Here is a 15122-nt window from a genome sequence, read left to right as displayed (position 1 = left end):
CCATTTTTGTCTTTGCTTGATTTATTTTATTCCCTCTTTTAAATACAGCTAAGAAAAGCAGAGCAGAGAATGTTTAGAGAATGCTGATCACTCTTATTTAAAAAAAAAAAAAAAATCAGTGTATGTCAAGTTGGCTGAGAATTAATTTTTATATTTGATATTATAAATGCAGTAAGTCCTGTGCCCAGTTACTATCCTCATGATATCAAGTATGTAATGATTTCTTCAGCTCATGTGCTGTGGTCATTTCTCAGTAAAGTACCTCTAGGTCTCCAGAATATGACATATATATATATATATATATATATATTTTTTTTTTTTTTTTTTTTTTTTTTTCTTCAAATGACACAAAGTCCCTGAATGAAATGGTTAATGTGTTAGCGTAGGTCACCCACAGATGAGTGGCCATACACCATACTGAAAGTTGGCTGTGGTGGTTGCAATTTGGCCATGAGTTCTAGTTTTGCAGAGTCACAGGGCACCAGTTACAAACATTTCACAAATACACAGAATAGTGCACATGTCCAGCATGGAGAGATGGTTTAACTCAATTATTCTAAATGAGTGTATGTTGTAGCTCATATTGTTCACTGTTAACCTCTGTCTTTGTGCCTAAATAGAGCCACAAACTTTTTAAATGTCTTCCACTCACCTCTAACACACTACTTCTGAAGTGATCTGATTTAGTTCTTCTGTGCCCTTTAATACTCCAACTCCCTGAGTTTCCCTTTGTATGTTTTGAGAGTTTCTTTGGTAGTAACCTAAGGAAGTGCTCAGATTTACGCTATGTAACTGAGATTTTAGGGGCTTCTGCTTTTCTATGGAGACTATACAAACAGTCTTTGCACTACTTAATGTCTGTATCAGTAATGGCTGCCTTAAATATGTTAGTAGGGAGGACTAGTGTCAACATGGGAATATATACTACATGTATTACATGTAAAAACTATTTTGGTGTGAGTGAATGAGTGTGTATATGAATGGAAGAATGAACGTCTGTGTATTTGTCAAGGTTTGGATTGGCACCTTATCCTGGGTGAACCCACTAGTCCCTAGAGTAAGATGTGCACATTTGGCTGCCATTTCCCACCAGTCTGTGTTTTGATTGAGTGGCAAGTGGAATGGCGTTCTGTACAGTGTTGATTATAAAGGGCCCTTGTGTATCTCGAAAGGTGCTATATATGGGTAAATATAATGTAAAGTGGGTGGCACGGTGGTGCAGCAGGTAGTGTCCCAGTCACACAGCTCCAGGGACAAAAAATAAAGCTCAACACAGAATACAGTTTTAGTAACTATTGCTAGGTTCCGTGAGCCACTTAAAGCAACATTATTTTAGTCCACCTTCCCAAGCCTGACAGTATCAGGCTTCTTTGTAAACATTCTGACATTCAGCTTTGTAGAGATCCAGGCCAAGTTTGGTTTAAAATAAGTGCGTCTGGGGTGTTGCAGACAGAACAAAATAGTCTTTATGGAGCAGATGTAATTTCATAGTCTCAGGAAAAGTGTTGCTTTTTATGATGTTATATCTAAGCTGAACGTTATGTATTTTCACGTTGATGAAGATTGAGCCAATAGAAATGCTCCAAAACGATCTGGAATTAAGTCTGTAAATATCCAATAGAAATGGACATACGGCTGCAGCCACGTGTAAGCCTCAATTCACCTATGTGCCATGTCAGATGTTAGCTAGCATCAGCTACAATTGTATAAAAACTCTCAGCAATGGACTTTGTAGTGATTGAATTAGATTGGACTCCATCCTCTAAATTTGGGATGTGCTGGAGTGGCATTTCTAATCCATCTTTTCATCCATTGCCAGTACATGACTTCAATTATGTTCATGTGGATGAATGCAACCAAAACAATTATACATAAGCCCTAATGAAGCACCTTTGCAGGTTCTTACTCAATACAGAGTTAACACAGAGTTGAGAGAGAGTGCAGGATGTCCCTCTGGCAGATATGTGTGTGCGCGTGAGTCTATCATATGACTCTACACTAATAACCTACTCGGTGTGTGTGACATTTCAGGAGTGTTATTCAATGGTTCTGGTCCGTATGTTGATGTAAAAAGACCACACATCTCAGACTAGACCAAAGCCTCTGTATGAATCTGAAGATGGTTCCCTCCACACTTCATAAAAGGCTGTTGGGGCTTGTTTTGAATCTAAACAGTTCTGTGTATTCCCTAAAGGAGTAAGCAGTGGGTTTACACAACACCTTCATAATAAACCACAAATGGCCTTTTTTATCCACTCTCTAAATGTGGCCCTCACTTTTAAGTACTAAATTCTAATGTATTTTCAAATATGGCTGACAAAAATATTTAAACAATAAGACATGAAATCTTTAAGCATCATGTGTTTTGGCAGACTTGTGAGATAGTGGTCCTTTTCTAAAGAAGAAATCATGAACACATGGTCTGAGGAATTATATGTTCATCTGGGGTCCATTTTGTCTTCTTTAATGTGAACTGTTGCTATGCTCCTAGAATAACTTTGATAGTCAGGGAAGAAATAAACAAAGAGAGGGTGAATACAAACATTATTCAATCTGTTTTCTTTTTGTGGGTAGAAGTGTCTTTCTCCTGAGACAGATCCAAAATTTAGACTTAGAGATTTGATCTAATTCATTAATTTCAGAGAAACCTAGAGTTAGGGTTGAGGTTAAAGAATGCCAGGTAGTATTTTTATCGTAAACTTTCTGCTTCAAGATCATTGTGATAGGGCGAATAGAGCCTATACTGTTGCTACTGCAGGCTCGGTACTGCAGAAATTGCACTATGTAACGTTGGAAAGAGGGTAGGAAACCACCCCCTCACACACTTTGATTTCATGAGAATGCTCTAAAAGTGAATTACAATCTGCAACCACTGGGGGAGCCCAGGAGCAAATCTTACCTCGCATTCCTTTAAGAATGATCCATGAAGAACTGAATCATTTTCGAGCTAAACTGAAATTAGTACAAACAGATGTCCATAAATCAGTTTATCTGACTCACACAATCCTGGCATTAGTTGACAAATGACAAATAAGCTACAGATTTCTCTTTCACCTTAAATAATAGTTGTGTACTTGGCGGTCAAGGCACAGCCTCTTTTTTGAAAATCACAGCAACGAATAAAGGGCTGTATTCATAAATCTGAATGGGAATATATGAGGAGTTGTGTTGTGACCCCTGGTCCGCTGACCTCTGTGCCCTAATATCTTTACACATTGAATGAGAGATGTTCTGCAGTGTAAGTAAGTTAGTTTCAGCTGAGCTGACATAAAGTGGAGCACAGATAAACTGCGGCAAAGAATGAGGAACAGGAAGAATATTAGTGATTTTTTTATTTTATCACTCTATTTAATCTCAGGCTAACTTCATTTGTGCTACTGAAATGTTGTCAGGACTAAATTTAATTGTACCATGTCAGTCTCCATAGGTCACCTACAATGTTCCTTTGGACATTTTGGACAGCCCTGGTCAAGGACAGAAATGAAAAGGACAGAAAACATGCATTACATATAAAAAACAATGTGTTTTCTAAGAAATTTGACACAGGTCACATTTTATTCAGGTGAAATAAATCAGGGGAGTGGGGAGATGAGCTCTCGCCCGTCGCTGCCGTTGTATGCTTAGCTGAACCTATGTGTGCTTTTAGGTCCTTTACACCTTTATTTGCTAAACATGGAAAAACATGGGAGTTTCTTTTTTACTTCATCTGAGAACTTACATTTACGTTTCCGCATAGCTGCACGAGATGAGGGTGGGTACATGAGCTTTGCTTGACGTAAACAAGGACTACTGACGTGCAGACTGACCAATTAAATGTTTACAGAGAAGGTTATCGACCAATAACGGTAGCTCTACAGTCAGACCGTCCAATCAGAAGATTTTAGGCTACTTCACCACGCCCCCTTCTCACTCAAGTGAACCAATTGGAGTAGGGGAGGGCGGGACTAGTCTGTGAACGAAACTTCTCGAAATTCTATGTAAGTTCTAGAAAAACAAAATCCCGGATGTTTGTGAAATTCCTCCCGGACATTTTTTAAGTCTAAAAAAGAGGACATGTCCGGGTAAAACAGGACGTCTGGTCACCTTAGATATGTGCTGTACATGCTCATGAACCCCCTGTAATGTAATTCATTTTTACAGCACTGTACTGAAAATAGTGGGGAGGGAGAGTAAGAGTGGTGAGGTTCCTACCCTCCAGAAGTTACATAGTGCAGTTTCTGCAGTGCTGAGCCCAGAGTAGCAATGACACAGGCTCTGTTCTCACTATTAAAGGTCAGTGAAGCACTACAGTTAAATTGTACCACATCTAAAACAGTGTCATGGCGACATGTGACAGGTTTTATATATATATAGTGGATTTGAGTTTGGGAAGCAGCTACGGTGTTTACTCCTGACCCAACAAGGAGTTATTTATTCATTAAAGAATAATGACTATATTTGCTAGATGACATAAAGCTCAAAACTGAGCATGTTATGTAATGGATTGGATTTGGAATCCTCTGCCAAAAAGGAATCTAGAGTTTGTTGTGAGAGACTGGGGAAATATCTCTTTACCATGAACCTGAGAATCTCCCTGTCCAGCTCAGTCCAACAGACCAGATCAAACTCCTAATCATCAAGCCCTCTGTGAGGTGACTTACATGTGCTGAGGCCAGGAAACTTGAAACTTGCTGGAAAGGGAACTCCCGACCAGAGTTAAGAACTGGGCCAGAAGACCAAAAGCTGGAAACTTGGCTCTCCAGAAACTCTGCTCTCCAAAACCAAATCTGGACTGCTAACAAGGTCAAGTGTTGCATCAAGCAAGAAAGAGGAAAACAAGCTACTTTCAAAGCTACATTCCACTTTTCCTAAATGATTACTGAATATTGCTCACAGTAAAGGAATGCAGAGGTAAACATTGTTAGAGAGATGCACAGGGTTTAAGCCACTGCATTTAGCTTCCAATTGGCCCCCATTGCACCTCTAGGCCTTTATAAAGGTGTGGGTACTGATTAAGCTGTGGACAAGGGGTTTTTCGTTATTTTATTCTATAATGAAAAGCATTGAGTGTTACTCTAGATGTTCACTCACAACAGCACACACAGAAGAGCACATAATTCAAACCTCTGCTCTGTCTGAGCTCTGGGACTGGGCTTTGATGTAATCTGTGGTTGGGGCTGTCAGAATTAACTTTTAAAATAAACAACACATGCATGCAAACTCTGGCCTTGGTATTTGGCATGTGTGTGTGTGTGAGGGAGAGAGCGAGAGAGAGAGAGAGAGAGAGAGAGAGAGAGAGAGAGGGAGAGAGAGAGCAAGAGAGAGAGAGAGAGAGCAAGAGAGAGAGAGAGAGAGCAAGAGAGAGAGAGAGAGAGAGAGGGAGAGAGAGCAAGAGAGAGAGAGAGCAAGAGAGAGAGAGAGAAAGAGAGAGAGAGAGAGAGAGAGCATGCGTGTGTTCATGATTGCATGGTGGGAGAGAGTGCTGCTGATTTAGCAGTATGTGTGCCAGACCTACACAACACTGCAGACGGGGAAAAATTAATACAGGTGCATCTCAGTAATTTAGAATATCAACAAAAACCTAATTAATTTCAGTAATTCAATTCAAAAAGTAAAACTCATATACAACCAGAGTGATTCAAATCCAGTGTTTATTTCTTTTAATGTTGATTATGTCTTACAGCCAATGAAAAGTCATTATCTCAGAGATTAGAATAATCACGACACACCTGCAAATGTTTCCCTTTCCTTTAAAATGATCCGTTAGTCTGGTTCAGTAGAGTACACCATCATGGGGAAGACTGCTGATTTGACAGATGTCCAGAAGCCAGTCACATACACCCTCCTGCTGTATCCAAACATATTAATGGAAAGTTGAGTGGAAGGAAAGGTGTGGTAGAAAAAGGTGCACAAGCAACAGGGATAACCACTGCCTTGAAAGGATTGTCTAGAAAAGACCATTCAAAAAGGAGTGGACTGCTGCTGGAGTCAGTGCTTCAAGAGCCACCACACACAGACGTATCCAGGACATCGGCTACAACTGTCGCATTCCTTGTGTCAGGCCACTCATGACCCAGAGACAACACCAGAAGCGTCTCACCTGGGCCGAGGAGAAAAAGGACTGGACTGTTGCTCAGTGTCCAAAGTCTTGTTTTCAGATGAAAGTAAAGTTTGCATTTCATTTGGAAATCAAGGTCCCAGAGTCTGAGGAAGAGTGGAGAGGGGCACAATCCAAGCTGCTTGAGTCTAGTGTGAAGTTTCCACAATCAGTGATGGTTTGGGGAGCCGTGTCGTCTGCTGGTGTTGGTCCACTATGTTAAATCAAGTCCAAAGTCAGCGCAGGCGTCTACAAGGAAATTTTAGAGCACTTCATACTTCCCTCTGCTGACAAGCTTTATGGAGATGAGGATTTCATTGTCCAGCAGGACCTGGCACCTGTCCACACCAAAAGTACCAATACCTGGTTTAATAACCACAGTATCACTGTTTGATTGGCCAGCGAACTCACCTGACCTAACCCCTATAGAGAATCTATGAGGTACTGTCAGGAGGAAGATGAGAGACACCAGACCCAACAATGCAGACGAGCTAAAGGCTACTATCAAAGCAACTTGCCACAGGCTGATAGCCTCCATGCCACACTGCTGCAGTAATTCATGCAAAAGGAGCTCTGACCAAGTACTGAGTACATACTTCTCAGTAGGTCAACATTTCTGAATTAAAAATTATTTTTTAAATTGGTCTTATATAATATAAAAATGTTCTTAGATAACGACGGTTGGGTTTTCATTGGCTGTAAGCCATAATCATGAACATTAAAAGAAATAAACGCTTGAAATAGATCACACTGTTTGTAATGAATCTATAGAATACGAGTTTCACTTTTTGAATTGAATTACTGAAATAAACTTTTTGATGATATTCTAATTTACTGAGACGCTCATGTATATTCTCTCTCCCTCTCTCTCTCCCTCCGTCCCTCTTTCTCTCCCTCTCTTCCTCCCTCTCTAGCAAAGCCAAAATATCAGTTCAGTATATCCTGTCAGGGTCCTGGTGGGTCCGGTGCAAGGCAGGAGCACATCCTGCACAGCCAGTCCTTCTAACAGCATGTGTTTCTAGACTGTGAGAGGAAATTGGACCACCCTCAGCAACCCAAGCATATACTAGGAGAACACAACAAACCTCTCGCAAACTATGACCTGACGGAGGGATCAAACCTGGGAAATCAGATAGAAATATGAGAGAAATATCAGTGTTTCCAATAATGTTTACTCTGCTAAAGGATAGAAAATAAACACAGCCCTGGCAAATCCTCTGTATGGCAGGGCATTATAACGTCTCCCTTTTAAATAGTAGTTTGTTTACACAAGCATTAGCTTACAGAAATATCGTCCCCTTTGTTTGTGCCCAGTCTCAAAAACGAGATATACACTCCGCTGACTTGCAGAAAAAACAGAATAGGAAATAGAGAAGTAAAGATTGAGCTCATACAGTAGCAACACTCAACCACAAGCCTTGCCAAACTCAAGTGTCATCGTGCTCACCACATCCCCCACCATCCCTCACCATCTCACATCTAACTTCTGCTTTAAGTTAAAGAGTGTTTTAATGAAGCTAGGCTGGTTTTAAATGACCTGCAGCACTATATTCTCTTATAAGGTTCACCACACAGAGCGTTCTGTTCTCACATGTTCATAACTCTGACTCCTGCACTGAAATGGATCCTGATGTTTGGCTCCTTTAGCACACACTGCATTCTGGGAAATGTTTTGAACTCAGAGTTGCCACACGAGTAAGCTATGAAGGACATTCAGATAAATGTCTAAAATAAAAACATGCAGGCACATTACCATTTAGCTTCACAGAATAGTAAATCTCTTATTATAAAACACTTATTATAAGTTGATTGTGGACTATATATATAGATGCATTTCACTTTACAGGTCAGTAGTATACACTGGCTGGAATTACTTAATTGTTCCGACCTTTATTGTTTATGTGATCAGCTCCACTTACCACAAAAGAGCATTCTTCATTAAGCATTTTTGCATTAATAAAAAAACACTCTGAAATTTAACTGACAAAGTTGCTTTTTAATGCATTATTGGTGAATTAAGTATTGTGATGATCAGAGTTGGGGCGGCACGGTGGCGCAGCGGGTTGTGTCGATTCCCACTCCAGGTGACTGTCTGTGAGGAGTTGGTGTTCTCCCTGTGTCTGCGTGGGTTTCCTCCGGGTGCTCCGGTTTATTCCCACAGTCCAAAAACACACATTGGTAGGTGGATTAGGTGTCCATAGGTGTGAATGTGTGTGTCTGTGTTGCCCTGTGAAAGACCACCAGTCAAAGACTGGCGCCCCCTCCAGGGTGTATTCCCCGCCTTGCGCCCAGTGATTCCAGGTAGGCTCTGGACCCACTGCGACCCTGAACTGGATAAGCACTTACAGATAATGAATGAATGAATGAATAATCAGAGTTACAGTAATGCATTACAGCATTTTAAATATTCCTGAAATGTTTAAATTTATCAAACTTAATAATGTAGTAGTAATCAGCTTCCAGAATGGGCATTCTATCCTATCCTCTCCTACCCTAAATCTGCTGATACCCTGATAGAATGAAGCTAATTTTCTAGCTTCCAGTAACTAGGACTAATTCTAGTTACCAGGACTAGTTCTACCAGGACTGACAGCTCATTATCCTCAAAATACTTAACATTTATTTGCATGCACTACTCTGAGAAAGCAAGAATGATAAATCCAGAGTTATCTGCACGCAGTTTGCCTGACCTCAGCTTGTGGAAACTCTTTATTGCGCCACTTGACCTTCTCAGTCTACAACGTCCTGTTTGCTGTCCTGTTCAGATTGAGGCCATAAATCAGTGTGTAGTGTGATGAGCTGAATATTTCACCCCATGCTACTTTCATCTGGCTATGGAAGTGAAGTAGGCGTTGGCCTCTCATTGGCCAATAGTAAGAGGGTTGTTTTGGACTATTTCCCAAAGAATAATGACTATCATGGCATCTAGGTCATTAGTACGCCAGGAGATCCACTAAAAATATCAAAGTGTTAAACTATTACTAATGTTAAAAATAAACTGGAAAGCCTACAATGTCATACTCTAATGTGCACAGTCATGCTGAGAATCATTCAGAAATAGACTCTTCCAGAATGTAAAAGAGCTTCAGTAAACATGAAGGAAATTTAAGGAACTAAGAACTAAGAACTGACAGAGTGTTCGGTGGTATCTGTACAGTATAATAAATTAATTAGTAATAAGTATTCACTATCCATTAGCATTGTGACCTCACATATAAACTCATCCATTACACAGTGTTAAGACTACACAGGCCATTTAAATAACTACCTCCAAATTCACTTGTCATAACCTACTGGGTTTTTAGAATTTACTACAGCTTTATTAGCACCATGTTAATAATCAATGACCTATAGGTCCAAAATTGTGTGGACAACTATAATAATCGTGAATACAGCTACAATTGGGTGCACACAGACATTAATTTCTGCACACACAACTTGTACCATCTCCAAAGAAATGCATGAAATGAAATGGAGCACTTTAAAGCTGCTGTACACAAGCCTTAGGTCGCAGTGTTCAATACCAAGCAAGAGGACAAGTGGATATAAAGCCCCAGCCCATCCCACCACACTGGGCCTTGAAGCAGAGGAACTGTGTTGTCTGGAGTGATGGACCTTCATTTGAACATCGCTGATCTCAATAATGGTCTCTTGGCTGACTGCCATCAAATCTAACATCTAGAGTACAGCCTTTCTATAAAAATGAAGGCTGTTACTATGGTAAACCAACACACACTCCATTAATTGCAGCTTCTTCTGGGGGTTTCTGCCTGGATTTTGAATGATCTAAGGCTGCCAATAAAGGAACAGGCTTGTGTCTGTTTGTGCCTGTGCCTGATTAGTACTAATTGTGACCATAAACGCCTGTGGATTTGCCTGTGACCCGCTGTTTAAAGGAACATCACAGGCAAGAACAACCTGTCTAAGATGAGGTCAAGGGGCTATTAAGTGCTTTTCACATAAAGTGAGGGGAAACAATTATTCACACACTATTGTTTTTGTAATTCAATATTCTTCCAGTGCACAAATCCACACCAGATTTACATACATAATGTACTTGAACTTGTCATTCATAAACAAACGTTATTAACAAGAATGAAAACATTAATAAGATTTATTTTTCTCTACATATAAATCTTTACAGTTAGAGAAAGCTAAAAATGCCTTCAGCCCACAATATCTGTTTTGACTGCTGTGGGAGTCATTAGGCTTATAAGTGCTCTCCTGAGTCATATAATGGCATTGTAAGTACAAGGTCATTTAACAGGACATCCCATAATGTGTCAATAATGTTCCATTATCCTAAGGTGATAATGGCTACATATGGTGGGAATGCTTTGGTTGATTGTAAAAACATTCCGTAGGAAGGGATCCGTTATAGATGCTCACAAGCATAGAAAGTTATGTGTTTTTTTTTTAAATAAATGAAGTAAAATTTCTTCTCAGATGCTCCACAATATCCCTGACACATAGCCTACACTCTGAAGTGTATAATATCATCAGAAGATTCAGAGAACACTATTGAATCCCAGACTATGATCCCTTAGAAAGCACATTAAGATGCCAGTGTCTGGCATACGGAAGCGTAATAGTGTATTAGATTATTAGTGTATGGGTAAGCTGTGAGGAGTTGGTGTGTTCTCCAGTTTCCTCCCACAGTCCAAAATCACGCGTTGGTAGGTGGATTGGTGACTCAAAAGTGTCCGTAGGTGTGAATGTGTGAGTGAATTCGTGAGTCTGTGTTGCCCTGTGAAGGACTGGCGCCCCCTCCAGGGTGTATTCCCGCCTTGCGCCCAATGATTCCAGGTAGGCTCTGGACCCACCGCGACCCTGAACTGGATAAAGGTTACAGATAATGAATGAATGAATGAATGAATGAATGAATGAATGGGTAAGGGTTAAAATATTTTCTTATTTGCATTTCACATCCATACCCAATTTTCCATTTTTTTTTTTATTTTGAATGGAGCTATGCATGTTTTAGCTGTATCTGTCATTTTGTCCACTTCAGTTTGTTATACTCACATAACATTAAACTAAATCATGTAGGTTTCACAACAGACAGATTCAAATCATTTCCTCGGATCATGTGTTTTGTCTTTTCTGTGCTGAGAAGACAGAAATGGGTCAGAGCATTCTGTGAAGTATTCTGAACTACAAACAGATGTGTGTGAAATATAGGATCCAGGTCTCAGGTTCCTCCCATTTCTTGTGGGCAATGTGTGTGTGTGTGTGTGTGTGTGTGTGTGTGTGTGTGTGTGTGAAGGAGAGGGGCGATAATCAGTGAGACACATAGGCTACTGTACAGTCAGCAGGATTTGTAATGGATAGCTAAACGTCCTTACCCAGTAAACAAGGAACGTCCCTGGACGTTCAAAATAGGTTTAAAAGTAGTCTGTCCGTCAAGGACATATTTTAAAGGTCAATGGACGTCAAAAATCCATCTTAATAAGTTAGTTAAGTGGTGACCAATCGATAGTCAGTGGACGTCCAAAACGCGTTTTATACAAGTAATTTATTTCGGGACCAATCGATAACGTCAATGGACGTCCAAAATACGTCTAATAGTCGTCTTTTCAATGTCTGTGTTTGGACGTTTTTTCAACTTTCATTTTCAACCTTAAGAGAACGTTGATTAGACGGCAGTTATTACGTTATTTCAACGTTGAATCAACGGCTAAATGTTTTCTGGGTATGCACCGCATACTACTTCAGTCATGGCTGTAATTGTTTGCCAGTGGTTTGCAAGAAACACCGATAGTGGAGCTTTTGTCACTGACTCTGTTTATTAAAATGAACCACGGAGTCAAATATTGGTTGCAAGAATCATCTCGTGTTTCACAAAAAATGAAACTGTGTCAACAGATTAACATCACAGATCATCCCGCCTGCTAAAATGTGCTGTCTGACCAAACACTGCGTAACAAATGTTATGAGAGAGAGAGAGAGAGAGAGAGAGAGAGAGAGAGAGAATGAATCAGTCATACTGACTCTACATAAAGCATTTGAATGACCTTCTGCTAGACACAGTTCCGAATAAATGTAAAAGGTTTGCACCTATCAGAAATGACCCTAAACCAAACTCATGTAAGTTACTAACGACGGATTTCTCAGCCGTGTGCTTTTCAGTCCATGTAAAATTCCATAATTTACACTCATGTGTACATAGAGCCATAGTGCCACCTGGCGGACATATCATTACAATGACATGACCAAACCCGTTAAAGAAAACTGGGCGAATTGTCTTTGTTTGAATGTTTTATATGCTGTGCAAATTTCACAACATGCTTACTAATTGGAAATGTGTTCACTCATGATATTATAATCCTGACAGTTAACTATTTATTGTGTAATTAGTAGAGAGTCTTTATGTAAGACCATGGGTTTATCTTTAATCATTTAACTAGGGTGACCAGATCTGAGATGGTGAAAAAGAGGACACGGGGGTAGGGGGGGCGACTACTGACGTGCAGACAGACCAATTAAATGTTTACAGAGAAGGTTATCGATCAACGGTACGATACGACGGTTAACGGTAGCTCTACAGTCAGATCGTCCAATCCGAAGATTTTAGGCTACTTTACCACGCCCCTTCTCACTCAAGCGAACCAATCGGAAGGGGAGGGCGGGACTAGTTTGTGAACGAAACGCTTCTATGTAAGCTCTAGAAAAACAAAATCCCAGACGTTGGTAAAATTCCGCTCGGACATTTTTTTAAATCTAAAAAAGAGGACATGTCCGGGTAAAAGATGACGTCTGGTCACCCTAACTTAACAATTTGGTTGGTCAACTTGAATTTCGTTATCAGTGATCAGTGGTGATTAGTAAAATTCAGTGTTTCTATAATGTAAGCAATCAAGTTCCTTACGTTTTAGTCAGGGACACACGTTGGCATCGTAGGTGGTGTTGCTGTTTCACAGCTCCAATGTTCTGGGTTTGTAGTTTCAATCCTTGCCTTAGGTCACTGTCTGTAAGAGATTTTGTCTGTTCTCCCAGTGTCTTTGGGTTTCCTCTGAATGCTCCTGCTTCCTCCCGTATGCAAGTAGGTAGATTAACTATTCAAAAGTGTCCAAACACTTTTAGAAAAATTGTCACTGTGGTGGTACCATCAATAGTACATATTCACAGCTTTAATTAGGGAACATAATTGTACCTTATTCTATTATAATTGTAGATTTTTAAAATGTGTTCATTTCATTCACCCCATTCATCTCCATAACTTAGATTACATTCTTTTATTTTATGCTGTTCTATAATCACAATTACACATTTTCACCTCACGTCTTGGAGAAGAGAATGTAATTTACATTTAGGGAAGAGAACTGGACTTTAAAGGTGCATTTATACTGTTAGTAACTTTAGTGATGTAATGTACCTTTACCATACCTTTTTTTTCTGAGAGTGTAGGTGTGAGCATGGGAGTGACTCTGAGTGGGTGATGCCTCGTTACACAGGATGAATGAGTAGTGTAGTTAGAATATATCTGGTTAAAATCTGCTTCTCTGATGTCTAAGAGGCTACAGTTTCTGTACTGAGAAAACAATTCCTATAACCTACATTGGGGCTGAATGTTTTGGGGGAAATAATCACATTGCATGGCTCCTGAGGGGTGCAGTTATAAAAGCATTGACCTTATAATCAGGAGATTGTAAGTTTTATCCCTGCTGATGTCTCAGGTATCTGAGGTTGTTCTAAAGCACAGGTGGAGTTGCACACAATACACCAAAGTATTAAGTAATAAGTAGTAAGTAAAAGTAAATAATAACATGGTCACAAACCAGTAAAGACTGAAGCCAAAGCTGTGGGATTTAATTTGCATTTTACTAAGGATTAACTAGACCTGAAAGTTAACTGCCAAACCATTTCAAGCAGTTTGCACCTGAACATGGTTGATTAAGTACATACAGCCACCTTGTGGACAGCCCAGTGGTCAACAGATCACAAAATAGGAGTCACGCCAGAATTTAAGGTTCAGTGGATCATTAGCTAGGAGTATATTACCTAGATCCCATCAGAAAAGTGTTGTGGGGCAGTGAAACTGCCTTCTCTGGAGTGACTAAGCACCATTACATAACTTTGGAATGGGTCTGGGTGATTTAAACTCATTCTACACTTGATTACTCATCAACACTTGACCTCATTAATGATTATGTGGCTGAATACAATCATATTTTTACAACAACATTACTGTAAAGCCATCCCAGAATATACAGATTCTGCTGTAAATAGGAAACAAATGCCCTACTAACACCTTTAATTTTAGAAGAAGCTTTGGGCAAACTGTTTTCCATAATGTGTGACCAATGTATTAGTGCTTAGTGATAAATCACACATTGTGAAACTGACGCAAATTGAAGGTATTTGTTCCCTGTTTTACAATTCTGTTCAGCAATAAATAAAATACTTTTATGTAATAATAAAGACATAAAAACATAGACATGTGTTAAATGCAAACTGTATAATGTATTTATATTCTACATATATATTATATATTCTATTTATATACATTAATTTCTGTAACCACTTCATCCTGTTCAGGGCTGCACTGGAACACACCCAATACAGGGTGCCACTCCATCACACACTCACACAGTCACTCACATCCATGGACACTTTTCAGCCAACCCACAAACAAATATTAATTTATGGATTGTGATTTGGATTGAAATCTTGTTGCCCTTGATAAATATTGTCATGTTATATTTATAATATATAATATATTCTGCCTTAACTAAGGCACATTATTGAGCAGATACTGGGTCTTGAGACACATAAAAAAGGAGTGTGAAAGGTCCTATTGTAATGCCTTATTGTAATTTAGATTGATATTCTCCTCTTATATAATAGAGCCTGCCATTTCCTATGGATGAGCAGTTAAAGAGCTAAAGGGCAGAACAAAAGGGTGTGAAATGGTGTGTCTCCTTTTTGTCTGACATATTGCTGCATGATTGCAGGCATTGTTTATTGATTGGATTTTCATCCTGCTGTGTATCTATCTTTAGTCTAGACTGGAAAACTGTGTGCAGTTTTACCATGGGTCTTTCCT

The sequence above is a fragment of the Hoplias malabaricus genome, chromosome 9 (genome assembly GCF_029633855.1).
Source record: "Hoplias malabaricus isolate fHopMal1 chromosome 9, fHopMal1.hap1, whole genome shotgun sequence".
Classification (NCBI taxonomy): Eukaryota; Metazoa; Chordata; class Actinopteri; order Characiformes; family Erythrinidae; genus Hoplias; species Hoplias malabaricus.
The sequence above is the reverse complement of the archived record's forward strand: the minus strand, read 5'-3'. Positions refer to the sequence as shown.